This window comes from Eucyclogobius newberryi, unplaced genomic scaffold, assembly GCF_026437365.1.
Source record: "Eucyclogobius newberryi isolate DKJ021-1_F unplaced genomic scaffold, fEucNew1.0.hap1 SCAF_13, whole genome shotgun sequence".
In the NCBI taxonomy this organism is placed as follows: Eukaryota; Metazoa; Chordata; class Actinopteri; order Gobiiformes; family Gobiidae; genus Eucyclogobius; species Eucyclogobius newberryi.
This window is the reverse complement of record NW_027315757.1, coordinates 37,008,478-37,033,063: the sequence shown is the minus strand read 5'-3', so window position 1 is coordinate 37,033,063 and position 24,586 is coordinate 37,008,478. Positions and strand designations below refer to the sequence as shown.

Sequence of the window (24,586 nt, the reverse complement as noted above, 5' to 3'; positions counted from 1 at the left end):
TTCCTCTTCAGAAACTCGGGCTTGTCGGGCCAGAGGTGCACTTTGACTTCAGATTGAGTCAGAGCCCAGTGCGAGTCATCACAGAGAGGAACAGGACGAGTCTGGAGAGTTTCAACAGAAGATTCTCAGAACCACGTCACAGTTGAGTGTTTTTGTGGCTCGGAGGGAGAGGACTTTCTAACCAGGATTAATCAAACTAATGTGAATGAAGATAATTGTACTCTAGCTGTGTTTGTGACGGGGGAAATGTCAGAGCAGGCTTTAAAGACTCAATTTACTATGATATGTGTCCTTTAAGTCAGTGTAACGCGTGTTCTTTAAGACAGCGTGACGCGTGTCCTTTAAGTCAGTGTGTCCTTTAAGACAGTGTGTCCTTTAAGACAGTGTGTCCTTTAAGACAGTGTGTCCTTTAAGACAGTGTGTCCTTTAAGTCAGTGTAACGCGTGTTCTTTAAGTCAGTGTAACGCGTGTCCTTTAAGACAGCGTAACGCGTGTCCTTTAAGTCAGTGTGTCCTTTAAGACAGTGTGTCCTTTAAGACAGTGTGTCCTTTAAGACAGCGTAACGCGTGTCCTTTAAGACAGCGTAACGCGTGTCCTTTAAGACAGCGCAACGCGTGTCCTTTAAGACAGCGCAACGCGTGTCCTTTAAGACAGTGTGTCCTTTAAGACAGTGTGTCCTTTAAGACAGTGTGTCCTTTAAGACAGTGTGTCCTTTAAGACAGTGTGTCCTTTAAGACAGCGTAACGCGTGTCCTTTAAGACAGCGTAACGCGTGTCCTTTAAGACAGTGTGTCCTTTAAGACAGTGTGTCCTTTAAGACAGTGTGTCCTTTAAGACAGTGTGTCCTTTAAGACAGCGTAACGCGTGTCCTTTAAGACAGCGTAACGCGTGTCCTTTAAGACAGCGTAACGCGTGTCCTTTAAGACAGCGTAACGCGTGTCCTTTAAGACAGCGCAACGCGTGTCCTTTAAGACAGTGTGTCCTTTAAGACAGTGTGTCCTTTAAGACAGTGTGTCCTTTAAGACAGCGTAACGCGTGTCCTTTAAAACAGTGTGTCCTTTAAGACAGCGTAACGCGTGTCCTTTAAGACAGTGTAACGCGTGTCCTTTAAGACAGCGTAACGCGTGTCCTTTAAGACAGCGTAACGCGTGTCCTTTAAGTCAGTGTGTCCTTTAAGACAGTGTGTCCTTTAAGACAGTGTGTCCTTTAAGACAGTGTGTCCTTTAAGACAGTGTGTCCTTTAAGACAGCGTAACGCGTGTCCTTTAAGACAGCGTAACGCGTGTCCTTTAAGACAGCGCAACGCGTGTCCTTTAAGACAGTGTGTCCTTTAAGACAGTGTGTCCTTTAAGACAGTGTGTCCTTTAAGACAGTGTGTCCTTTAAGACAGCGTAACGCGTGTCCTTTAAGACAGCGTAACGCGTGTCCTTTAAGACAGTGTGTCCTTTAAGACAGTGTGTCCTTTAAGACAGTGTGTCCTTTAAGACGGTGTGTCCTTTAAGACAGCGTAACGCGTGTCCTTTAAGACAGCGTAACGAGTGTCCTTTAAGACGGTGTGTCCTTTAAGACAGCGTAACGCGTGTCCTTTAAGACAGCGTAACGCGTGTCCTTTAAGACGGTGTGTCCTTTAAGACAGCGCAACGCGTGTCCTTTAAGACAGTGTGTCCTTTAAGACAGTGTGTCCTTTAAGCCAGTGTGTCCTTTAAGACAACATAACGCGTGTCCTTTAAGACAGCGTAACGAGTGTCCTTTAAGACAGCGTAACGCGTGTCCTTTAAGACAGCGCAACGCGTGTCCTTTAAGACAGCGCAACGCGTGTCCTTTAAGACAGCGTGTCCTTTAAGACAGTGTGTCCTTTAAGACAGTGTGTCCTTTAAGACAGTGTGTCCTTTAAGACAGCGCAACGCGTGTCCTTTAAGACAGCGTAACGCGTGTCCTTTAAGACAGTGTGTCCTTTAAGACAGTGTGTCCTTTAAGACAGTGTGTCCTTTAAGACAGTGTGTCCTTTAAGACGGCGTAAAGTGTGTCCTTTAAGACGGCGTAACGCGTGTCCTTTAAGACAGCGCAACGCGTGTCCTTTAAGACAGTGTGTCCTTTAAGACAGTGTGTCCTTTAAGACAGTGTGTCCTTTAAGACAGCGTAACGCGTGTCCTTTAAGACAGCGTAACGCGTGTCCTTTAAGACAGTGTGTCCTTTAAGACAGTGTGTCCTTTAAGACAGTGTGTCCTTTAAGACAGTGTGTCCTTTAAGACGGCGTAAAGTGTGTCCTTTAAGACGGCGTAACGCGTGTCCTTTAAGACGGCGTAACGCGTGTCCTTTAAGACAGCCTAACGCGTGTCCTTTAAGACAGCCTAACGCGTGTCCTTTAAGACAGCCTAACGCGTGTCCTTTAAGACAGCGTAACGCGTGTCCTTTAAGACAGCGTAACGCGTGTCCTTTAAGACAGCGTAACGCGTGTCCTTTAAGACAGCGCAACGCGTGTCCTTTAAGACAGCGCGACAGTGTGTCCTTTAAGACAGTGTGTCCTTTAAGACAGTGTGTCCTTTAAGACAGTGTGTCCTTTAAGACAGTGTGTCCTTTAAGACAGTGTGTCCTTTAAGACAGCGTAACGCGTGTCCTTTAAGACAGCGTAACGCGTGTCCTTTAAGACAGCGTAACGCGTGTCCTTTAAGACAGCGTAACGCGTGTCCTTTAAGACAGCGTAACGCGTGTCCTTTAAGACAGCGTAACGCGTGTCCTTTAAGACAGCGTAACGCGTGTCCTTTAAGACAGCGTAACGCGTGTCCTTTAAGACAGCGCAACGCGTGTCCTTTAAGACAGCGTGTCCTTTAAGACAGCGTGTCCTTTAAGACAGTGTGTCCTTTAAGACAGCGTAACGCGTGTCCTTTAAGACAGCGTAACGCGTGTCCTTTAAGACAGCGTAACGCGTGTCCTTTAAGACAGCGTAACGCGTGTCCTTTAAGACAGTGTGTCCTTTAAGACAGTGTGTCCTTTAAGACGGCGTAAAGTGTGTCCTTTAAGACGGCGTAACGCGTGTCCTTTAAGACAGCGTAACGCGTGTCCTTTAAGACAGCGTAACGCGTGTCCTTTAAGACAGCGTAACGCGTGTCCTTTAAGACAGCGTAACGCGTGTCCTTTAAGACAGTGTGTCCTTTAAGACAGTGTGTCCTTTAAGACAGTGTGTCCTTTAAGACAGCGTAACGCGTGTCCTTTAAGACAGCGTAACGCGTGTCCTTTAAGACAGCGTAACGCGTGTCCTTTAAGACAGCGTAACGCGTGTCCTTTAAGACAGCGTAACGCGTGTCCTTTAAGACAGCGTAACGCGTGTCCTTTAAGACAGTGTGTCCTTTAAGACAGTGTGTCCTTTAAGACAGTGTGTCCTTTAAGACAGTGTGTCCTTTAAGACAGCGTAAAGCGTGTCCTTTAAGACAGCGTAACGCGTGTCCTTTAAGACAGCGTAACGCGTGTCCTTTAAGTCAGCGTAAAGCACACGTGTCCTTTAAGACAGCGTAAAGCCTGTCCTTTAAGACAGCGTAAAGCGTGTCCTTTAAGACAGCGTAACGCGTGTCCTTTAAGACAGCGTAACGCGTGTCCTTTAAGACAGCGTAACGCGTGTCCTTTAAGACAGCGTAACGCGTGTCCTTTAAGACAGCGTAACGCGTGTCCTTTAAGACAGCGTAACGCGTGTCCTTTAAGACAGCGTAACGCGTGTCCTTTAAGACAGCGTAACGCGTGTCCTTTAAGACAGTGTAACGCGTGTCCTTTAAGACAGCGTAACGCGTGTCCTTTAAGACAGTGTAACGCGTGTCCTTTAAGACAGCGTAACGCGTGTCCTTTAAGTCAGCGTAACGCGTGTCCTTTAAGACAGTGTGTCCTTTAAGACAGTGTGTCCTTTAAGACAGCGTAAAGCGTGTCCTTTAAGACAGCGTAACGCGTGTCCTTTAAGACGGTGTGTCCTTTAAGACAGCGTAACGCGTGTCCTTTAAGACGGTGTGTCATTTAAGACAGCGTAAAGCGTGTCCTTTAAGACAGCGTAACGCGTGTCCTTTAAGACAGCGTAACGCGTGTCCTTTAAGACAGCGTAACGCGTGTCCTTTAAGACAGCGTAACGCGTGTCCATTAAGACAGTGTGTCCTTTAAGACAGCGTAACGCGTGTCCTTTAAGTCAGCGTAACGCGTGTCCTTTAAGTCAGTGTAAAGCACACGTGTCCTTTAAGACAGCGTAAAGCCTGTCCTTTAAGTCAGCGTAAAGCCTGTCCTTTAAGTCAGCGTAACGCCTGTCCTTTAAGTCAGCGTAACGCGTGTCCTTTAAGACAGTGTGTCCTTTAAGACAGTGTGTCCTTTAAGACAGTGTGTCCTTTAAGACAGCGTAACGCGTGTCCTTTAAGACAGCGTAACGCGTGTCCTTTAAGACAGTGTGTCCTTTAAGACAGTGTGTCCTTTAAGACAGTGTGTCCTTTAAGACAGTGTGTCCTTTAAGACAGTGTGTCCTTTAAGACAGCGTAACGCGTGTCCTTTAAGACAGCGTAACGCGTGTCCTTTAAGACAGCGTAACGCGTGTCCTTTAAGACAGCGTAACGCGTGTCCTTTAAGACAGCGTAACGCGTGTCCTTTAAGACAGCGTAACGCGTGTCCTTTAAGACAGCGTAACGCGTGTCCTTTAAGACAGCGTAAAGCGTGTCCTTTAAGACAGCGTAACGCGTGTCCTTTAAGACAGCGTAAAGCATGTCCTTTAAGACAGCGTAACGCGTGTCCTTTAAGACAGTCTAACGCGTGTCCTTTAAGACAGCGTAAAGCGTGTCCTTTAAGACAGCGTAACGCGTGTCCTTTAAGACAGTGTAACGCGTGTCCTTTAAGACAGTGTGTCCTTTAAGACAGCGTGTCCTTTAAGACAGTGTGTCCTTTAAGACAGTGTGTCCTTTAAGACAGTGTGTCCTTTAAGACAGCGTAACGCGTGTCCTTTAAGACAGCGTAACGCGTGTCCTTTAAGACAGTCTAACGCGTGTCCTTTAAGACAGCGTAAAGCGTGTCCTTTAAGACAGCGTAACGCGTGTCCTTTAAGACAGCGTAACGCGTGTCCTTTAAGACAGTGTGTCCTTTAAGACAGTGTGTCCTTTAAGACAGTGTGTCCTTTAAGACAGTGTGTCCTTTAAGACAGTGTAACGCGTGTCCTTTAAGTTAAAGTAATAAAAGAATAAATTGTCTCTTTTCTCTAAATCGGTTTAAATCAAGGACATTTCAGAACATGTTTGATAAAGAGCCAGTCGCACCTCAGGGTTTATGAAGTCCAAGAATGTTTCTCCAAATATTCAAAATCATCTGCAAAACAAAACCAGCGTTTAACGTTTCACGTAGACAACGATTCTTTTCATATTTGATTTTCTGGCTTTATATGAAATGAGACAAAAAGACATGATTTGTGTCATTTCCTCTTCAGAAACTCGGGCTTGTCGGGCCAGAGGTGCACTTTGACTTCAGATTGAGTCAGAGCCCAGTGCGAGTCATCACAGAGAGGAACAGGACGAGTCTGGAGAGTTTCAACAGAAGATTCTCAGAACCACGTCACAGTTGAGTGTTTTTGTGGCTCGGAGGGAGAGGACTTTCTAACCAGGATTAATCAAACTAATGTGAATGAAGATAATTGTACTCTAGCTGTGTTTGTGACGGGGGAAATGTCAGAGCAGGCTTTAAAGACTCAATTTACTATGATATGTGTCCTTTAAGTCAGTGTAACGCGTGTTCTTTAAGACAGCGTGACGCGTGTCCTTTAAGTCAGTGTGTCCTTTAAGACAGTGTGTCCTTTAAGACAGTGTGTCCTTTAAGACAGTGTGTCCTTTAAGTCAGTGTAACGCGTGTTCTTTAAGTCAGTGTAACGCGTGTCCTTTAAGACAGCGTAACGCGTGTCCTTTAAGTCAGTGTGTCCTTTAAGACAGTGTGTCCTTTAAGACAGTGTGTCCTTTAAGACAGCGTAACGCGTGTCCTTTAAGACAGCGTAACGCGTGTCCTTTAAGACAGCGTAACGCGTGTCCTTTAAGACAGCGCAACGCGTGTCCTTTAAGACAGTGTGTCCTTTAAGACAGTGTGTCCTTTAAGACAGCGTAACGCGTGTCCTTTAAGACAGTGTAACGCGTGTCCTTTAAGACAGCGTAACGCGTGTCCTTTAAGACAGCGTAACGCGTGTCCTTTAAGTCAGTGTGTCCTTTAAGACAGTGTGTCCTTTAAGAAAGTGTGTCCTTTAAGACAACATAACGCGTGTCCTTTAAGACAGCGTAACGAGTGTCCTTTAAGACAGCGTAACGCGTGTCCTTTAAGACAGCGCAACGCGTGTCCTTTAAGACAGCGCAACGCGTGTCCTTTAAGACAGTGTGTCCTTTAAGACAGTGTGTCCTTTAAGACAGTGTGTCCTTTAAGACAGTGTGTCCTTTAAGACAGTGTGTCCTTTAAGACAGCGCAACGCGTGTCCTTTAAGACAGCGTAACGCGTGTCCTTTAAGACAGTGTGTCCTTTAAGACAGTGTGTCCTTTAAGACAGTGTGTCCTTTAAGACAGTGTGTCCTTTAAGACGGCGTAAAGTGTGTCCTTTAAGACGGCGTAACGCGTGTCCTTTAAGACAGCGCAACGCGTGTCCTTTAAGACAGTGTGTCCTTTAAGACAGTGTGTCCTTTAAGACAGTGTGTCCTTTAAGACAGCGTAACGCGTGTCCTTTAAGACAGCGTAACGCGTGTCCTTTAAGACAGTGTGTCCTTTAAGACAGTGTGTCCTTTAAGACAGTGTGTCCTTTAAGACGGCGTAAAGTGTGTCCTTTAAGACGGCGTAACGCGTGTCCTTTAAGACGGCGTAACGCGTGTCCTTTAAGACAGCGTAACGCGTGTCCTTTAAGACAGCCTAACGCGTGTCCTTTAAGACAGCGTAACGCGTGTCCTTTAAGACAGCGTAACGCGTGTCCTTTAAGACAGCGTAACGCGTGTCCTTTAAGACAGCGTAACGCGTGTCCTTTAAGACAGCGCAACGCGTGTCCTTTAAGACAGCGCGACAGTGTGTCCTTTAAGACAGTGTGTCCTTTAAGACAGTGTGTCCTTTAAGACAGTGTGTCCTTTAAGACAGTGTGTCCTTTAAGACAGCGTAACGCGTGTCCTTTAAGACAGCGTAACGCGTGTCCTTTAAGACAGCGTAACGCGTGTCCTTTAAGACAGCGTAACGCGTGTCCTTTAAGACAGCGTAACGCGTGTCCTTTAAGACAGCGTAACGCGTGTCCTTTAAGACAGCGCAACGCGTGTCCTTTAAGACAGCGTGTCCTTTAAGACAGCGTGTCCTTTAAGACAGTGTGTCCTTTAAGACAGTGTGTCCTTTAAGACAGTGTGTCCTTTAAGACAGCGTAACGCGTGTCCTTTAAGACAGCGTAACGCGTGTCCTTTAAGACAGCGTAACGCGTGTCCTTTAAGACAGCGTAACGCGTGTCCTTTAAGACAGCGTAACGCGTGTCCTTTAAGACAGTGTGTCCTTTAAGACAGTGTGTCCTTTAAGACGGCGTAAAGTGTGTCCTTTAAGACGGCGTAACGCGTGTCCTTTAAGACAGCGTAACGCGTGTCCTTTAAGACAGCGTAACGCGTGTCCTTTAAGACAGCGTAACGCGTGTCCTTTAAGACAGCGCAACGCGTGTCCTTTAAGACAGTGTGTCCTTTAAGACAGTGTGTCCTTTAAGACAGTGTGTCCTTTAAGACAGCGTAACGCGTGTCCTTTAAGACAGCGTAACGCGTGTCCTTTAAGACAGCGTAACGCGTGTCCTTTAAGACAGCGTAACGCGTGTCCTTTAAGACAGCGTAACGCGTGTCCTTTAAGACAGTGTAACGCGTGTCCTTTAAGACAGTGTGTCCTTTAAGACAGTGTGTCCTTTAAGACAGTGTGTCCTTTAAGACAGCGTAAAGCGTGTCCTTTAAGACAGCGTAACGCGTGTCCTTTAAGACAGCGTAACGCGTGTCCTTTAAGTCAGCGTAAAGCACACGTGTCCTTTAAGACAGCGTAAAGCCTGTCCTTTAAGACAGCGTAAAGCGTGTCCTTTAAGACAGCGTAACGCGTGTCCTTTAAGACAGCGTAACGCGTGTCCTTTAAGACAGCGTAACGCGTGTCCTTTAAGACAGCGTAACGCGTGTCCTTTAAGACAGCGTAACGCGTGTCCTTTAAGACAGCGTAAAGCGTGTCCTTTAAGACAGCGTAACGCGTGTCCTTTAAGACAGCGTAACGCGTGTCCTTTAAGACAGCGCAACGCGTGTCCTTTAAGACAGCGTAACGCGTGTCCTTTAAGACAGCGTAACGCGTGTCCTTTAAGACAGCGTAACGCGTGTCCTTTAAGACAGCGTAACGCGTGTCCTTTAAGACAGCGTAACGCGTGTCCTTTAAGACAGCGTAACGCGTGTCCTTTAAGACAGCGTAACGCGTGTCCTTTAAGTCAGCGTAACGCGTGTCCTTTAAGACAGTGTGTCCTTTAAGACAGTGTGTCCTTTAAGACAGCGTAAAGCGTGTCCTTTAAGACAGCGTAACGCGTGTCCTTTAAGACGGTGTGTCCTTTAAGACAGCGTAACGCGTGTCCTTTAAGACGGTGTGTCATTTAAGACAGCGTAAAGCGTGTCCTTTAAGACAGCGTAACGCGTGTCCTTTAAGACAGCGTAACGCGTGTCCTTTAAGACAGCGTAACGCGTGTCCTTTAAGACAGCGTAACGCGTGTCCTTTAAGACAGTGTGTCCTTTAAGACAGCGTAACGCGTGTCCTTTAAGTCAGTGTGTCCTTTAAGACAGTGTGTCCTTTAAGACAGTGTGTCCTTTAAGACAGTGTGTCCTTTAAGACAGCGTAACGCGTGTCCTTTAAGACAGCGTAACGCGTGTCCTTTAAGACAGCGTAACGCGTGTCCTTTAAGACAGTGTGTCCTTTAAGCCAGCGTAACACGTGTCCTTTAAGACAGCGTAACGCGTGTCCTTTAGGACAGTGTAACGCGTGTCCTTTAAGACAGTGTGTCCTTTAAGACAGTGTGTCCTTTAAGACAGTGTGTCCTTTAAGACAGTGTGTCCTTTAAGACAGCGTAACGCGTGTCCTTTAAGACAGTGTAACGCGTGTCCTTTAAGACAGTGTGTCCTTTAAGACAGTGTGTCCTTTAAGACAGTGTGTCCTTTAAGACAGCGTAACGCGTGTCCTTTAAGACAGTGTAACGCGTGTCCTTTAAGACAGCGTAAAGCGTGTCCTTTAAGACAGCGTAACGCGTGTCCTTTAAGACAGTGTGTCCTTTAAGACAGTGTGTCCTTTAAGACAGTGTGTCCTTTAAGACAGTGTGTCCTTTAAGACAGTGTAACGCGTGTCCTTTAAGACAGTGTAACGCGTGTCCTTTAAGTTAAAGTAATAAAAGAACAAATTGTCTCTTTTCTCTAAATCGGTTTAAATCAAGGACATTTCAGAACATGTTTGATAAAGAGCCAGTCGCACCTCAGGGTTTATGAAGTCCAAGAATGTTTCTCCAAATATTCAAAATCATCTGCAAAACAAAACCAGCGTTTAACGTTTCACGTAGACAACGATTCTTTTCATATTTGATTTTCTGGCTTTATATGAAATGAGACAAAAAGACATGATTTGTGTCATTTCCTCTTCAGAAACTCGGGCTTGTCGGGCCAGAGGTGCACTTTGACTTCAGATTGAGTCAGAGCCCAGTGCGAGTCATCACAGAGAGGAACAGGACGAGTCTGGAGAGTTTCAACAGAAGATTCTCAGAACCACGTCACAGTTGAGTGTTTTTGTGGCTCGGAGGGAGAGGACTTTCTAACCAGGATTAATCAAACTAATGTGAATGAAGATAATTGTACTCTAGCTGTGTTTGTGACGGGGGAAATGTCAGAGCAGGCTTTAAAGACTCAATTTACTATGATATGTGTCCTTTAAGTCAGTGTAACGCGTGTTCTTTAAGACAGCGTGACGCGTGTCCTTTAAGTCAGTGTGTCCTTTAAGACAGTGTGTCCTTTAAGACAGTGTGTCCTTTAAGACAGTGTGTCCTTTAAGACAGTGTGTCCTTTAAGTCAGTGTAACGCGTGTTCTTTAAGTCAGTGTAACGCGTGTCCTTTAAGACAGCGTAACGCGTGTCCTTTAAGTCAGTGTGTCCTTTAAGACAGTGTGTCCTTTAAGACAGTGTGTCCTTTAAGACAGCGTAACGCGTGTCCTTTAAGACAGCGTAACGCGTGTCCTTTAAGACAGCGCAACGCGTGTCCTTTAAGACAGCGCAACGCGTGTCCTTTAAGACAGTGTGTCCTTTAAGACAGTGTGTCCTTTAAGACAGTGTGTCCTTTAAGACAGTGTGTCCTTTAAGACAGTGTGTCCTTTAAGACAGCGTAACGCGTGTCCTTTAAGACAGCGTAACGCGTGTCCTTTAAGACAGTGTGTCCTTTAAGACAGTGTGTCCTTTAAGACAGTGTGTCCTTTAAGACAGTGTGTCCTTTAAGACAGCGTAACGCGTGTCCTTTAAGACAGCGTAACGCGTGTCCTTTAAGACAGCGTAACGCGTGTCCTTTAAGACAGCGTAACGCGTGTCCTTTAAGACAGCGCAACGCGTGTCCTTTAAGACAGTGTGTCCTTTAAGACAGTGTGTCCTTTAAGACAGTGTGTCCTTTAAGACAGCGTAACGCGTGTCCTTTAAAACAGTGTGTCCTTTAAGACAGCGTAACGCGTGTCCTTTAAGACAGTGTAACGCGTGTCCTTTAAGACAGCGTAACGCGTGTCCTTTAAGACAGCGTAACGCGTGTCCTTTAAGTCAGTGTGTCCTTTAAGACAGTGTGTCCTTTAAGACAGTGTGTCCTTTAAGACAGTGTGTCCTTTAAGACAGTGTGTCCTTTAAGACAGCGTAACGCGTGTCCTTTAAGACAGCGTAACGCGTGTCCTTTAAGACAGCGCAACGCGTGTCCTTTAAGACAGTGTGTCCTTTAAGACAGTGTGTCCTTTAAGACAGTGTGTCCTTTAAGACAGTGTGTCCTTTAAGACAGCGTAACGCGTGTCCTTTAAGACAGCGTAACGCGTGTCCTTTAAGACAGTGTGTCCTTTAAGACAGTGTGTCCTTTAAGACAGTGTGTCCTTTAAGACGGTGTGTCCTTTAAGACAGCGTAACGCGTGTCCTTTAAGACAGCGTAACGAGTGTCCTTTAAGACGGTGTGTCCTTTAAGACAGCGTAACGCGTGTCCTTTAAGACAGCGTAACGCGTGTCCTTTAAGACGGTGTGTCCTTTAAGACAGCGCAACGCGTGTCCTTTAAGACAGTGTGTCCTTTAAGACAGTGTGTCCTTTAAGCCAGTGTGTCCTTTAAGACAACATAACGCGTGTCCTTTAAGACAGCGTAACGAGTGTCCTTTAAGACAGCGTAACGCGTGTCCTTTAAGACAGCGCAACGCGTGTCCTTTAAGACAGCGCAACGCGTGTCCTTTAAGACAGCGTGTCCTTTAAGACAGTGTGTCCTTTAAGACAGTGTGTCCTTTAAGACAGTGTGTCCTTTAAGACAGCGCAACGCGTGTCCTTTAAGACAGCGTAACGCGTGTCCTTTAAGACAGTGTGTCCTTTAAGACAGTGTGTCCTTTAAGACAGTGTGTCCTTTAAGACAGTGTGTCCTTTAAGACGGCGTAAAGTGTGTCCTTTAAGACGGCGTAACGCGTGTCCTTTAAGACAGCGCAACGCGTGTCCTTTAAGACAGTGTGTCCTTTAAGACAGTGTGTCCTTTAAGACAGTGTGTCCTTTAAGACAGCGTAACGCGTGTCCTTTAAGACAGCGTAACGCGTGTCCTTTAAGACAGTGTGTCCTTTAAGACAGTGTGTCCTTTAAGACAGTGTGTCCTTTAAGACAGTGTGTCCTTTAAGACGGCGTAAAGTGTGTCCTTTAAGACGGCGTAACGCGTGTCCTTTAAGACGGCGTAACGCGTGTCCTTTAAGACGGCGTAACGCGTGTCCTTTAAGACAGCCTAACGCGTGTCCTTTAAGACAGCCTAACGCGTGTCCTTTAAGACAGCCTAACGCGTGTCCTTTAAGACAGCGTAACGCGTGTCCTTTAAGACAGCGTAACGCGTGTCCTTTAAGACAGCGTAACGCGTGTCCTTTAAGACAGCGCAACGCGTGTCCTTTAAGACAGCGCGACAGTGTGTCCTTTAAGACAGTGTGTCCTTTAAGACAGTGTGTCCTTTAAGACAGTGTGTCCTTTAAGACAGTGTGTCCTTTAAGACAGTGTGTCCTTTAAGACAGCGTAACGCGTGTCCTTTAAGACAGCGTAACGCGTGTCCTTTAAGACAGCGTAACGCGTGTCCTTTAAGACAGCGTAACGCGTGTCCTTTAAGACAGCGTAACGCGTGTCCTTTAAGACAGCGTAACGCGTGTCCTTTAAGACAGCGTAACGCGTGTCCTTTAAGACAGCGTAACGCGTGTCCTTTAAGACAGCGCAACGCGTGTCCTTTAAGACAGCGTGTCCTTTAAGACAGCGTGTCCTTTAAGACAGTGTGTCCTTTAAGACAGCGTAACGCGTGTCCTTTAAGACAGCGTAACGCGTGTCCTTTAAGACAGCGTAACGCGTGTCCTTTAAGACAGCGTAACGCGTGTCCTTTAAGACAGTGTGTCCTTTAAGACAGTGTGTCCTTTAAGACGGCGTAAAGTGTGTCCTTTAAGACGGCGTAACGCGTGTCCTTTAAGACAGCGTAACGCGTGTCCTTTAAGACAGCGTAACGCGTGTCCTTTAAGACAGCGTAACGCGTGTCCTTTAAGACAGCGTAACGCGTGTCCTTTAAGACAGTGTGTCCTTTAAGACAGTGTGTCCTTTAAGACAGTGTGTCCTTTAAGACAGCGTAACGCGTGTCCTTTAAGACAGCGTAACGCGTGTCCTTTAAGACAGCGTAACGCGTGTCCTTTAAGACAGCGTAACGCGTGTCCTTTAAGACAGCGTAACGCGTGTCCTTTAAGACAGCGTAACGCGTGTCCTTTAAGACAGTGTGTCCTTTAAGACAGTGTGTCCTTTAAGACAGTGTGTCCTTTAAGACAGTGTGTCCTTTAAGACAGCGTAAAGCGTGTCCTTTAAGACAGCGTAACGCGTGTCCTTTAAGACAGCGTAACGCGTGTCCTTTAAGTCAGCGTAAAGCACACGTGTCCTTTAAGACAGCGTAAAGCCTGTCCTTTAAGACAGCGTAAAGCGTGTCCTTTAAGACAGCGTAACGCGTGTCCTTTAAGACAGCGTAACGCGTGTCCTTTAAGACAGCGTAACGCGTGTCCTTTAAGACAGCGTAACGCGTGTCCTTTAAGACAGCGTAACGCGTGTCCTTTAAGACAGCGTAACGCGTGTCCTTTAAGACAGCGTAACGCGTGTCCTTTAAGACAGCGTAACGCGTGTCCTTTAAGACAGTGTAACGCGTGTCCTTTAAGACAGCGTAACGCGTGTCCTTTAAGACAGTGTAACGCGTGTCCTTTAAGACAGCGTAACGCGTGTCCTTTAAGTCAGCGTAACGCGTGTCCTTTAAGACAGTGTGTCCTTTAAGACAGTGTGTCCTTTAAGACAGCGTAAAGCGTGTCCTTTAAGACAGCGTAACGCGTGTCCTTTAAGACGGTGTGTCCTTTAAGACAGCGTAACGCGTGTCCTTTAAGACGGTGTGTCATTTAAGACAGCGTAAAGCGTGTCCTTTAAGACAGCGTAACGCGTGTCCTTTAAGACAGCGTAACGCGTGTCCTTTAAGACAGCGTAACGCGTGTCCTTTAAGACAGCGTAACGCGTGTCCATTAAGACAGTGTGTCCTTTAAGACAGCGTAACGCGTGTCCTTTAAGTCAGCGTAACGCGTGTCCTTTAAGTCAGTGTAAAGCACACGTGTCCTTTAAGACAGCGTAAAGCCTGTCCTTTAAGTCAGCGTAAAGCCTGTCCTTTAAGTCAGCGTAACGCCTGTCCTTTAAGTCAGCGTAACGCGTGTCCTTTAAGACAGTGTGTCCTTTAAGACAGTGTGTCCTTTAAGACAGTGTGTCCTTTAAGACAGCGTAACGCGTGTCCTTTAAGACAGCGTAACGCGTGTCCTTTAAGACAGTGTGTCCTTTAAGACAGTGTGTCCTTTAAGACAGTGTGTCCTTTAAGACAGTGTGTCCTTTAAGACAGTGTGTCCTTTAAGACAGCGTAACGCGTGTCCTTTAAGACAGCGTAACGCGTGTCCTTTAAGACAGCGTAACGCGTGTCCTTTAAGACAGCGTAACGCGTGTCCTTTAAGACAGCGTAACGCGTGTCCTTTAAGACAGCGTAACGCGTGTCCTTTAAGACAGCGTAACGCGTGTCCTTTAAGACAGCGTAAAGCGTGTCCTTTAAGACAGCGTAACGCGTGTCCTTTAAGACAGCGTAAAGCATGTCCTTTAAGACAGCGTAACGCGTGTCCTTTAAGACAGTCTAACGCGTGTCCTTTAAGACAGCGTAAAGCGTGTCCTTTAAGACAGCGTAACGCGTGTCCTTTAAGACAGTGTAACGCGTGTCCTTTAAGACAGTGTGTCCTTTAAGACAGCGTGTCCTTTAAGACAGTGTGTCCTTTAAGACAGTGTGTCCTTTAAGACAGTGTGTCCTTTAAGACAGCGTAACGCGTGTCCTTTAAGACAGCGTAACGCGTGTCCTTTAAGACAGTCTAACGCGTGTCCTTTAAGACAGCGTAAAGCGTGTCCTTTAAGACAGCGTAACGCGTGTCCTTTAAGACAGCGTAACGCGTGTCCTTTAAGACAGTGTGTCCTTTAAGACAGTGTGTCCTTTAAGACAGTGTGTCCTTTAAGACAGTGTGTCCTTTAAGACAGTGTAACGCGTGTCCTTTAAGTTAAAGTAATAAAAGAATAAATTGTCTCTTTTCTCTAAATCGGTTTAAATCAAGGACATTTCAGAACATGTTTGATAAAGAGCCAGTCGCACCTCAGGGTTTATGAAGTCCAAGAATGTTTCTCCAAATATTCAAAATCATCTGCAAAACAAAACCAGCGTTTAACGTTTCACGTAGACAACGATTCTTTTCATATTTGATTTTCTGGCTTTATATGAAATGAGACAAAAAGACATGATTTGTGTCATTTCCTCTTCAGAAACTCGGGCTTGTCGGGCCAGAGGTGCACTTTGACTTCAGATTGAGTCAGAGCCCAGTGCGAGTCATCACAGAGAGGAACAGGACGAGTCTGGAGAGTTTCAACAGAAGATTCTCAGAACCACGTCACAGTTGAGTGTTTTTGTGGCTCGGAGGGAGAGGACTTTCTAACCAGGATTAATCAAACTAATGTGAATGAAGATAATTGTACTCTAGCTGTGTTTGTGACGGGGGAAATGTCAGAGCAGGCTTTAAAGACTCAATTTACTATGATATGTGTCCTTTAAGTCAGTGTAACGCGTGTTCTTTAAGACAGCGTGACGCGTGTCCTTTAAGTCAGTGTGTCCTTTAAGACAGTGTGTCCTTTAAGACAGTGTGTCCTTTAAGACAGTGTGTCCTTTAAGTCAGTGTAACGCGTGTTCTTTAAGTCAGTGTAACGCGTGTCCTTTAAGACAGCGTAACGCGTGTCCTTTAAGTCAGTGTGTCCTTTAAGACAGTGTGTCCTTTAAGACAGTGTGTCCTTTAAGACAGCGTAACGCGTGTCCTTTAAGACAGCGTAACGCGTGTCCTTTAAGACAGCGTAACGCGTGTCCTTTAAGACAGCGCAACGCGTGTCCTTTAAGACAGTGTGTCCTTTAAGACAGTGTGTCCTTTAAGACAGCGTAACGCGTGTCCTTTAAGACAGTGTAACGCGTGTCCTTTAAGACAGCGTAACGCGTGTCCTTTAAGACAGCGTAACGCGTGTCCTTTAAGTCAGTGTGTCCTTTAAGACAGTGTGTCCTTTAAGAAAGTGTGTCCTTTAAGACAACATAACGCGTGTCCTTTAAGACAGCGTAACGAGTGTCCTTTAAGACAGCGTAACGCGTGTCCTTTAAGACAGCGCAACGCGTGTCCTTTAAGACAGCGCAACGCGTGTCCTTTAAGACAGTGTGTCCTTTAAGACAGTGTGTCCTTTAAGACAGTGTGTCCTTTAAGACAGTGTGTCCTTTAAGACAGTGTGTCCTTTAAGACAGCGCAACGCGTGTCCTTTAAGACAGCGTAACGCGTGTCCTTTAAGACAGTGTGTCCTTTAAGACAGTGTGTCCTTTAAGACAGTGTGTCCTTTAAGACAGTGTGTCCTTTAAGACGGCGTAAAGTGTGTCCTTTAAGACGGCGTAACGCGTGTCCTTTAAGACAGCGCAACGCGTGTCCTTTAAGACAGTGTGTCCTTTAAGACAGTGTGTCCTTTAAGACAGTGTGTCCTTTAAGACAGCGTAACGCGTGTCCTTTAAGACAGCGTAACGCGTGTCCTTTAAGACAGTGTGTCCTTTAAGACAGTGTGTCCTTTAAGACAGTGTGTCCTTTAAGACGGCGTAAAGTGTGTCCTTTAAGACGGCGTAACGCGTGTCCTTTAAGACGGCGTAACGCGTGTCCTTTAAGACAGCGTAACGCGTGTCCTTTAAGACAGCCTAACGCGTGTCCTTTAAGACAGCGTAACGCGTGTCCTTTAAGACAGCGTAACGCGTGTCCTTTAAGACAGCGTAACGCGTGTCCTTTAAGACAGCGTAACGCGTGTCCTTTAAGACAGCGCAACGCGTGTCCTTTAAGACAGCGCGACAGTGTGTCCTTTAAGACAGTGTGTCCTTTAAGACAGTGTGTCCTTTAAGACAGTGTGTCCTTTAAGACAGTGTGTCCTTTAAGACAGCGTAACGCGTGTCCTTTAAGACAGCGTAACGCGTGTCCTTTAAGACAGCGTAACGCGTGTCCTTTAAGACAGCGTAACGCGTGTCCTTTAAGACAGCGTAACGCGTGTCCTTTAAGACAGCGTAACGCGTGTCCTTTAAGACAGCGCAACGCGTGTCCTTTAAGACAGCGTGTCCTTTAAGACAGCGTGTCCTTTAAGACAGTGTGTCCTTTAAGACAGTGTGTCCTTTAAGACAGTGTGTCCTTTAAGACAGCGTAACGCGTGTCCTTTAAGACAGCGTAACGCGTGTCCTTTAAGACAGCGTAACGCGTGTCCTTTAAGACAGCGTAACGCGTGTCCTTTAAGACAGCGTAACGCGTGTCCTTTAAGACAGTGTGTCCTTTAAGACAGTGTGTCCTTTAAGACGGCGTAAAGTGTGTCCTTTAAGACGGCGTAACGCGTGTCCTTTAAGACAGCGTAACGCGTGTCCTTTAAGACAGCGTAACGCGTGTCCTTTAAGACAGCGTAACGCGTGTCCTTTAAGACAGCGCAACGCGTGTCCTTTAAGACAGTGTGTCCTTTAAGACAGTGTGTCCTTTAAGACAGTGTGTCCTTTAAGACAGCGTAACGCGTGTCCTTTAAGACAGCGTAACGCGTGTCCTTTAAGACAGCGTAACGCGTGTCCTTTAAGACAGCGTAACGCGTGTCCTTTAAGACAGCGTAACGCGTGTCCTTTAAGACAGTGTAACGCGTGTCCTTTAAGACAGTGTGTCCTTTAAGACAGTGTGTCCTTTAAGACAGTGTGTCCTTTAAGACAGCGTAAAGCGTGTCCTTTAAGACAGCGTAACGCGTGTCCTTTAAGACAGCGTAACGCGTGTCCTTTAAGTCAGCGTAAAGCACACGTGTCCTTTAAGACAGCGTAAAGCCTGTCCTTTAAGACAGCGTAAAGCGTGTCCTTTAAGACAGCGTAACGCGTGTCCTTTAAGACAGCGTAACGCGTGTCCTTTAAGACAGCGTAACGCGTGTCCTTTAAGACAGCGTAACGCGTGTCCTTTAAGACAGCGTAACGCGTGTCCTTTAAGACAGCGTAAAGCGTGTCCTTTAAGACAGCGTAACGCGTGTCCTTTAAGACAGCGTAACGCGTGTCCTTTAAGACAGCGCAACGCGTGTCCTTTAAGACAGCGTAACGCGTGTCCTTTAAGACAGCGTAACGCGTGTCCTTTAAGACAGCGTAACGCGTGTCCTTTAAGACAGCGTAACGCGTGTCCTTTAAGACAGCGTAACGCGTGTCCTTTAAGACAGCGTAACGCGTGTCCTTTAAGACAGCGTAACGCGTGTCCTTTAAGTCAGCGTAACGCGTGTCCTTTAAGACAGTGTGTCCTTTAAGACAGTGTGTCCTTTAAGACAGCGTAAAGCGTGTCCTTTAAGACAGCGTAACGCGTGTCCTTTAAGACGGTGTGTCCTTTAAGACAGCGTAACGCGTGTCCTTTAAGACGGTGTGTCATTTAAGACAGCGTAAAGCGTGTCCTTTAAGACAGCGTAACGCGTGTCCTTTAAGACAGCGTAACGCGTGTCCTTTAAGACAGCGTAACGCGTGTCCTTTAAGACAGCGTAACGCGTGTCCTTTAAGACAGTGTGTCCTTTAAGACAGCGTAACGCGTGTCCTTTAAGTCAGCGTAACGCGTGTCCTTTAAGTCAGTGTAAAGCACACGTGTCCTTTAAGACAGCGTAAAGCCTGTCCTTTAAGTCAGCGTAAAGCCTGTCCTTTAAGTCAGCGTAACGCCTGTCCTTTAAGTCAGCGTAACGCGTGTCCTTTAAGACAGTATGTCCTTTAAGACAGTGTGTCCTTTAAGACAGTGTGTCCTTTAAGACAGTGTGTCCTTTAAGACAGTGTGTCCTTTAAAACAGTGTGTCCTTTAAGACAGCGTAACGCGTGTCCTTTAAGACAGTGTGTCCTTTAAGACAGTGTGTCCTTTAAGACAGTGTGTCCTTTAAGACAGTGTGTCCTTTAAGACAGTGTAACGCGTGTCCTTTAAGTTAAAGTAATAAAAGAATAAATTGTCTCTTTTCTCTAAATCGGTTTAAATCAAGGACATTTCAGAACATGTTTGATAAAGAGCCAGTCGCACCTCAGGGTTTATGAAGTCCAAGAATGTTTCTCCAAATATTCAAAATCATCTGCAAAACAAAACCAGCGTTTAACGTTTCACGTAGACAACGATTCTTTTCATATTTGATTTTCTGGCTTTATATGAAATGAGACAAAAAGACATGATTTGTGTCATTTCCTCTTCAGAAACTAAAGGACAGCCTAACGCGTGTCCTTTAAGACAGCGTAACGCGTGTCCTTTAAGACAGCGTAACGCGTGTCCTTTAAGACAGCGTAACGCGTGTCCTTTAAGACAGCGCAACGCGTGTCCTTTAAGACAGCGCGACAGTGTGTCCTTTAAGACAGTGTGTCCTTTAAGACAGTGTGTCCTTTAAGACAGTGTGTCCTTTAAGACAGTGTGTCCTTTAAGACAGTGTGTCCTTTAAGACAGCGTAACGCGTGTCCTTTAAGACAGCGTAACGCGTGTCCTTTAAGACAGCGTAACGCGTGTCCTTTAAGACAGCGTAACGCGTGTCCTTTAAGACAGCGTAACGCGTGTCCTTTAAGACAGCGTAACGCGTGTCCTTTAAGACAGCGTAACGCGTGTCCTTTAAGACAGCGCAACGCGTGTCCTTTAAGACAGCGTGTCCTTTAAGACAGCGTGTCCTTTAAGACAGTGTGTCCTTTAAGACAGTGTGTCCTTTAAGACAGTGTGTCCTTTAAGACAGCGTAACGCGTGTCCTTTAAGACAGCGTAACGCGTGTCCTTTAAGACAGCGTAACGCGTGTCCTTTAAGACAGCGTAACGCGTGTCCTTTAAGACAGCGTAACGCGTGTCCTTTAAGACAGTGTGTCCTTTAAGACAGTGTGTCCTTTAAGACGGCGTAAAGTGTGTCCTTTAAGACGGCGTAACGCGTGTCCTTTAAGACAGCGTAACGCGTGTCCTTTAAGACAGCGTAACGCGTGTCCTTTAAGACAGCGTAACGCGTGTCCTTTAAGACAGCGCAACGCGTGTCCTTTAAGACAGTGTGTCCTTTAAGACAGTGTGTCCTTTAAGACAGTGTGTCCTTTAAGACAGCGTAACGCGTGTCCTTTAAGACAGCGTAACGCGTGTCCTTTAAGACAGCGTAACGCGTGTCCTTTAAGACAGCGTAACGCGTGTCCTTTAAGACAGCGTAACGCGTGTCCTTTAAGACAGCGTAACGCGTGTCCTTTAAGACAGTGTGTCCTTTAAGACAGTGTGTCCTTTAAGACAGTGTGTCCTTTAAGACAGCGTAAAGCGTGTCCTTTAAGACAGCGTAACGCGTGTCCTTTAAGACAGCGTAACGCGTGTCCTTTAAGTCAGCGTAAAGCACACGTGTCCTTTAAGACAGCGTAAAGCCTGTCCTTTAAGACAGCGTAAAGCGTGTCCTTTAAGACAGCGTAACGCGTGTCCTTTAAGACAGCGTAACGCGTGTCCTTTAAGACAGCGTAACGCGTGTCCTTTAAGACAGCGTAACGCGTGTCCTTTAAGACAGCGTAACGCGTGTCCTTTAAGACAGCGTAAAGCGTGTCCTTTAAGACAGCGTAACGCGTGTCCTTTAAGACAGCGTAACGCGTGTCCTTTAAGACAGCGTAACGCGTGTCCTTTAAGACAGCGTAACGCGTGTCCTTTAAGACAGCGTAACGCGTGTCCTCTAAGACAGCGTAACCCGTGTCCTTTAAGACAGTGTAACGCGTGTCCTTTAAGACAGCGCAACGCGTGTCCTTTAAGACAGTGTGTCCTTTAAGACAGTGTGTCCTTTAAGACAGCGTAACGCGTGTCCTTTAAGACAGCGTAACGCGTGTCCTTTAAGACAGCGTAACGCGTGTCCTTTAAGACAGCGTAACGCGTGTCCTTTAAGACAGTGTGTCCTTTAAGACAGTGTGTCCTTTAAGACAGTGTGTCCTTTAAGACAGTGTGTCCTTTAAGACAGCGTAAAGCGTGTCCTTTAAGACAGCGTAACGCGTGTCCTTTAAGACAGCGTAACGCGTGTCCTTTAAGACAGCGTAACGCGTGTCCTTTAAGACAGCGTAACGCGTGTCCTTTAAGACAGCGTAACGCGTGTCCTTTAAGACAGCGTAACGCGTGTCCTTTAAGACAGTGTGTCCTTTAAGACAGTGTGTCCTTTAAGACAGTGTGTCCTTTAAGACAGTGTGTCCTTTAAGACAGTGTGTCCTTTAAGACAGCGTAACGCGTGTCCTTTAAGACAGCGTAACGCGTGTCCTTTAAGACAGCGTAACGCGTGTCCTTTAAGACAGTGTGTCCTTTAAGACGGCGTAAAGTGTGTCCTTTAAGACGGCGTAAAGTGTGTCCTTTAAGACGGCGTAACGCGTGTCCTTTAAGACGGCGTAACGCGTGTCCTTTAAGACAGCGTAACGCGTGTCCTTTAAGACAGCGTAACGCGTGTCCTTTAAGACAGCGTAACGCGTGTCCTTTAAGACAGCGCAACGCTGTGTCCTTTAAGACAGCGCAACGCTGTGTCCTTTAAGACAGTGTGTCCTTTAAGACAGTGTGTCCTTTAAGACAGTGTGTCCTTTAAGACGGTGTGTCCTTTAAGACAGCGTAACGCGTGTCCTTTAAGACAGCGTAACGAGTGTCCTTTAAGACGGTGTGTCCTTTAAGACAGCGTAACGCGTGTCCTTTAAGACAGCGTAACGCGTGTCCTTTAAGACGGTGTGTCCTTTAAGACAGCGCAACGCGTGTCCTTTAAGACAGTGTGTCCTTTAAGACAGTGTGTCCTTTAAGACAGCGTAACGCGTGTCCTTTAAGACAGTGTAACGCGTGTCCTTTAAGTCAGTGTAACGCGTGTCCTTTAAGTCAGTGTGTCCTTTAAGTCAGTGTGTCCTTTAAGACAGTGTGTCCTTTAAGACAGCATAACGCGTGTCCTTTAAGACAGCGTAACGCGTGTCCTTTAAGACAGCGTAACGCGTGTCCTTTAAGACAGCGTAACGCGTGTCCTTTAAGACAGCGTAACGCGTGTCCTTTAAGACAGCGTAACGCGTGTCCTTTAAGACAGTGTGTCCTTTAAGACAGTGTGTCCTTTAAGACAGTGTGTCCTTTAAGACAGTGTGTCCTTTAAGACAGTGTGTCCTTTAAGACGGCGTAACGCGTGTCCTTTAAGACGGCGTAACGCGTGTCCTTTAAGACGGCGTAACGCGTGTCCTTTAAGACGGCGTAACGCGTGTCCTTTAAGACAGCGTAACGCGTGTCCTTTAAGACAGCCTAACGCGTGTCCTTTAAGACAGCCTAACGCGTGTCCTTTAAGACAGCGTAACGCGTGTCCTTTAAGACAGCGTAACGCGTGTCCTTTAAGACAGCGCAACGCGTGTCCTTTAAGACAGCGCGACAGTGTGTCCTTTAAGACAGTGTGTCCTTTAAGACAGTGTGTCCTTTAAGACAGTGTGTCCTTTAAGACAGTGTGTCCTTTAAGACAGTGTGTCCTTTAAGACAGCGTAAAGCGTGTCCTTTAAGACAGTGTGTCCTTTAAGACAGCGTAAAGCGTGTCCTTTAAGACAGTGTAACGCGTGTCCTTTAAGACAGCGTAACGCGTGTCCTTTAAGACAGCGTAACGCGTGTCCTTTAAGTCAGCGTAAAGCACACGTGTCCTTTAAGACAGCGTAAAGCCTGTCCTTTAAGACAGCGTAACGCGTGTCCTTTAAGACAGCGTAACGCGTGTCCTTTAAGACAGCGTAACGCGTGTCCTTTAAGACAGCGTAACGCGTGTCCTTTAAGACAGCGTAACGCGTGTCCTTTAAGACAGCGTAACGCGTGTCCTTTAAGACAGCGTAACGCGTGTCCTTTAAGACAGCGTAACGCGTGTCCTTTAAGACAGCGTAACGCGTGTCCTTTAAGACAGTGTGTCCTTTAAGACAGTGTAACGCGTGTCCTTTAAGACAGCGTAACGCGTGTCCTTTAAGACAGCGTAACGCGTGTCCTTTAAGACAGCGTAACGCGTGTCCTTTAAGACAGCGTAACGCGTGTCCTTTAAGACAGCGTAACGCGTGTCCTTTAAGACAGCGTAACGCGTGTCCTTTAAGACAGCGTAACGCGTGTCCTTTAAGACAGCGCAACGCGTGTCCTTTAAGACAGTGTGTCCTTTAAGACAGTGTGTCCTTTAAGACAGTGTGTCCTTTAAGACAGTGTGTCCTTTAAGACAGTGTGTCCTTTAAGACAGCGTAACGCGTGTCCTTTAAGACAGCGTAACGCGTGTCCTTTAAGACAGCGTAACGCGTGTCCTTTAAGACAGCGTAACGCGTGTCCTTTAAGACAGCGTAACGCGTGTCCTTTAGGACAGTGTAACGCGTGTCCTTTAAGACAGTGTGTCCTTTAAGACAGTGTGTCCTTTAAGACAGTGTGTCCTTTAAGACAGTGTGTCCTTTAAGACAGCGTAAAGCGTGTCCTTTAAGACAGTGTGTCCTTTAAGACAGCGTAAAGCGTGTCCTTTAAGACAGCGTAACGCGTGTCCTTTAAGACAGCGTAACGCGTGTCCTTTAAGTCAGCGTAAAGCACACGTGTCCTTTAAGACAGCGTAAAGCCTGTCCTTTAAGACAGCGTAAAGCGTGTCCTTTAAGACAGCGTAACGCGTGTCCTTTAAGACAGCGTAACGCGTGTCCTTTAAGACAGCGTAACGCGTGTCCTTTAAGACAGCGTAACGCGTGTCCTTTAAGACAGCGTAACGCGTGTCCTTTAAGACAGCGTAACGCGTGTCCTTTAAGACAGCGTAACGCGTGTCCTTTAAGACAGCGTAACGCGTGTCCTTTAAGACAGCGTAACGCGTGTCCTTTAAGACAGCGTAACGCGTGTCCTTTAAGACAGCGTAACGCGTGTCCTTTAAGACAGCGTAACGCGTGTCCTTTAAGACAGCGTAACGCGTGTCCTTTAAGACAGCGTAACGCGTGTCCTTTAAGACAGTGTGTCCTTTAAGACAGTGTAACGCGTGTCCTTTAAGACAGCGTAACGCGTGTCCTTTAAGACAGTGTGTCCTTTAAGACAGTGTGTCCTTTAAGACAGTGTGTCCTTTAAGACAGCGTAACGCGTGTCCTTTAAGTCAGTGTGTCCTTTAAGACAGTGTGTCCTTTAAGACAGTGTGTCCTTTAAGACAGTGTGTCCTTTAAGACAGCGTAACGCGTGTCCTTTAAGACAGCGTAACGCGTGTCCTTTAAGACAGCGTAACGCGTGTCCTTTAAGACAGTGTGTCCTTTAAGCCAGCGTAACACGTGTCCTTTAAGACAGCGTAACGCGTGTCCTTTAGGACAGTGTAACGCGTGTCCTTTAAGACAGTGTGTCCTTTAAGACAGTGTGTCCTTTAAGACAGTGTGTCCTTTAAGACAGTGTGTCCTTTAAGACAGCGTAAAGCGTGTCCTTTAAGACAGTGTAACGCGTGTCCTTTAAGTTAAAGTAATAAAAGAATAAATTGTCTCTTTTCTCTAAATCGGTTTAAATCAAGGACATTTCAGAACATGTTTGATAAAGAGCCAGTCGCACCTCAGGGTTTATGAAGTCCAAGAATGTTTCTCCAAATATTCAAAATCATCTGCAAAACAAAACCAGCGTTTAACGTTTCACGTAGACAACGATTCTTTTCATATTTGATTTTCTGGCTTTATATGAAATGAGACAAAAAGACATGATTTGTGTCATTTCCTCTTCAGAAACTCGGGCTTGTCGGGCCAGAGGTGCACTTTGACTTCAGATTGAGTCAGAGCCCAGTGCGAGTCATCACAGAGAGGAA

The 24,586-nt window shown here is 46.3% G+C and overlaps 5 non-coding genes across 5 annotated transcripts; all 5 read right to left on the bottom strand.

The window, feature by feature from the left end:
• Positions 1–91, bottom strand: LOC140358871 (small nucleolar RNA SNORD88). Its single transcript, XR_011926753.1, has one exon. It is a non-coding gene; the product is annotated as a small nucleolar RNA SNORD88 (small nucleolar RNA).
• Positions 92–5,424: 5,333 nt separating this feature from the next.
• LOC140358870 (small nucleolar RNA SNORD88) lies at positions 5,425–5,515 on the bottom strand. Its single transcript, XR_011926752.1, has one exon. It is a non-coding gene; the product is annotated as a small nucleolar RNA SNORD88 (small nucleolar RNA).
• A 4,109-nt stretch (positions 5,516–9,624) lies between these two features.
• LOC140358869 (small nucleolar RNA SNORD88) lies at positions 9,625–9,715 on the bottom strand. The gene has a single exon (XR_011926751.1). It is a non-coding gene; the product is annotated as a small nucleolar RNA SNORD88 (small nucleolar RNA).
• A 5,357-nt stretch (positions 9,716–15,072) lies between these two features.
• LOC140358868 (small nucleolar RNA SNORD88) lies at positions 15,073–15,163 on the bottom strand. The gene has a single exon (XR_011926750.1). It is a non-coding gene; the product is annotated as a small nucleolar RNA SNORD88 (small nucleolar RNA).
• Positions 15,164–24,495: 9,332 nt separating this feature from the next.
• Positions 24,496–24,586, bottom strand: LOC140358867 (small nucleolar RNA SNORD88). The gene has a single exon (XR_011926749.1). It is a non-coding gene; the product is annotated as a small nucleolar RNA SNORD88 (small nucleolar RNA).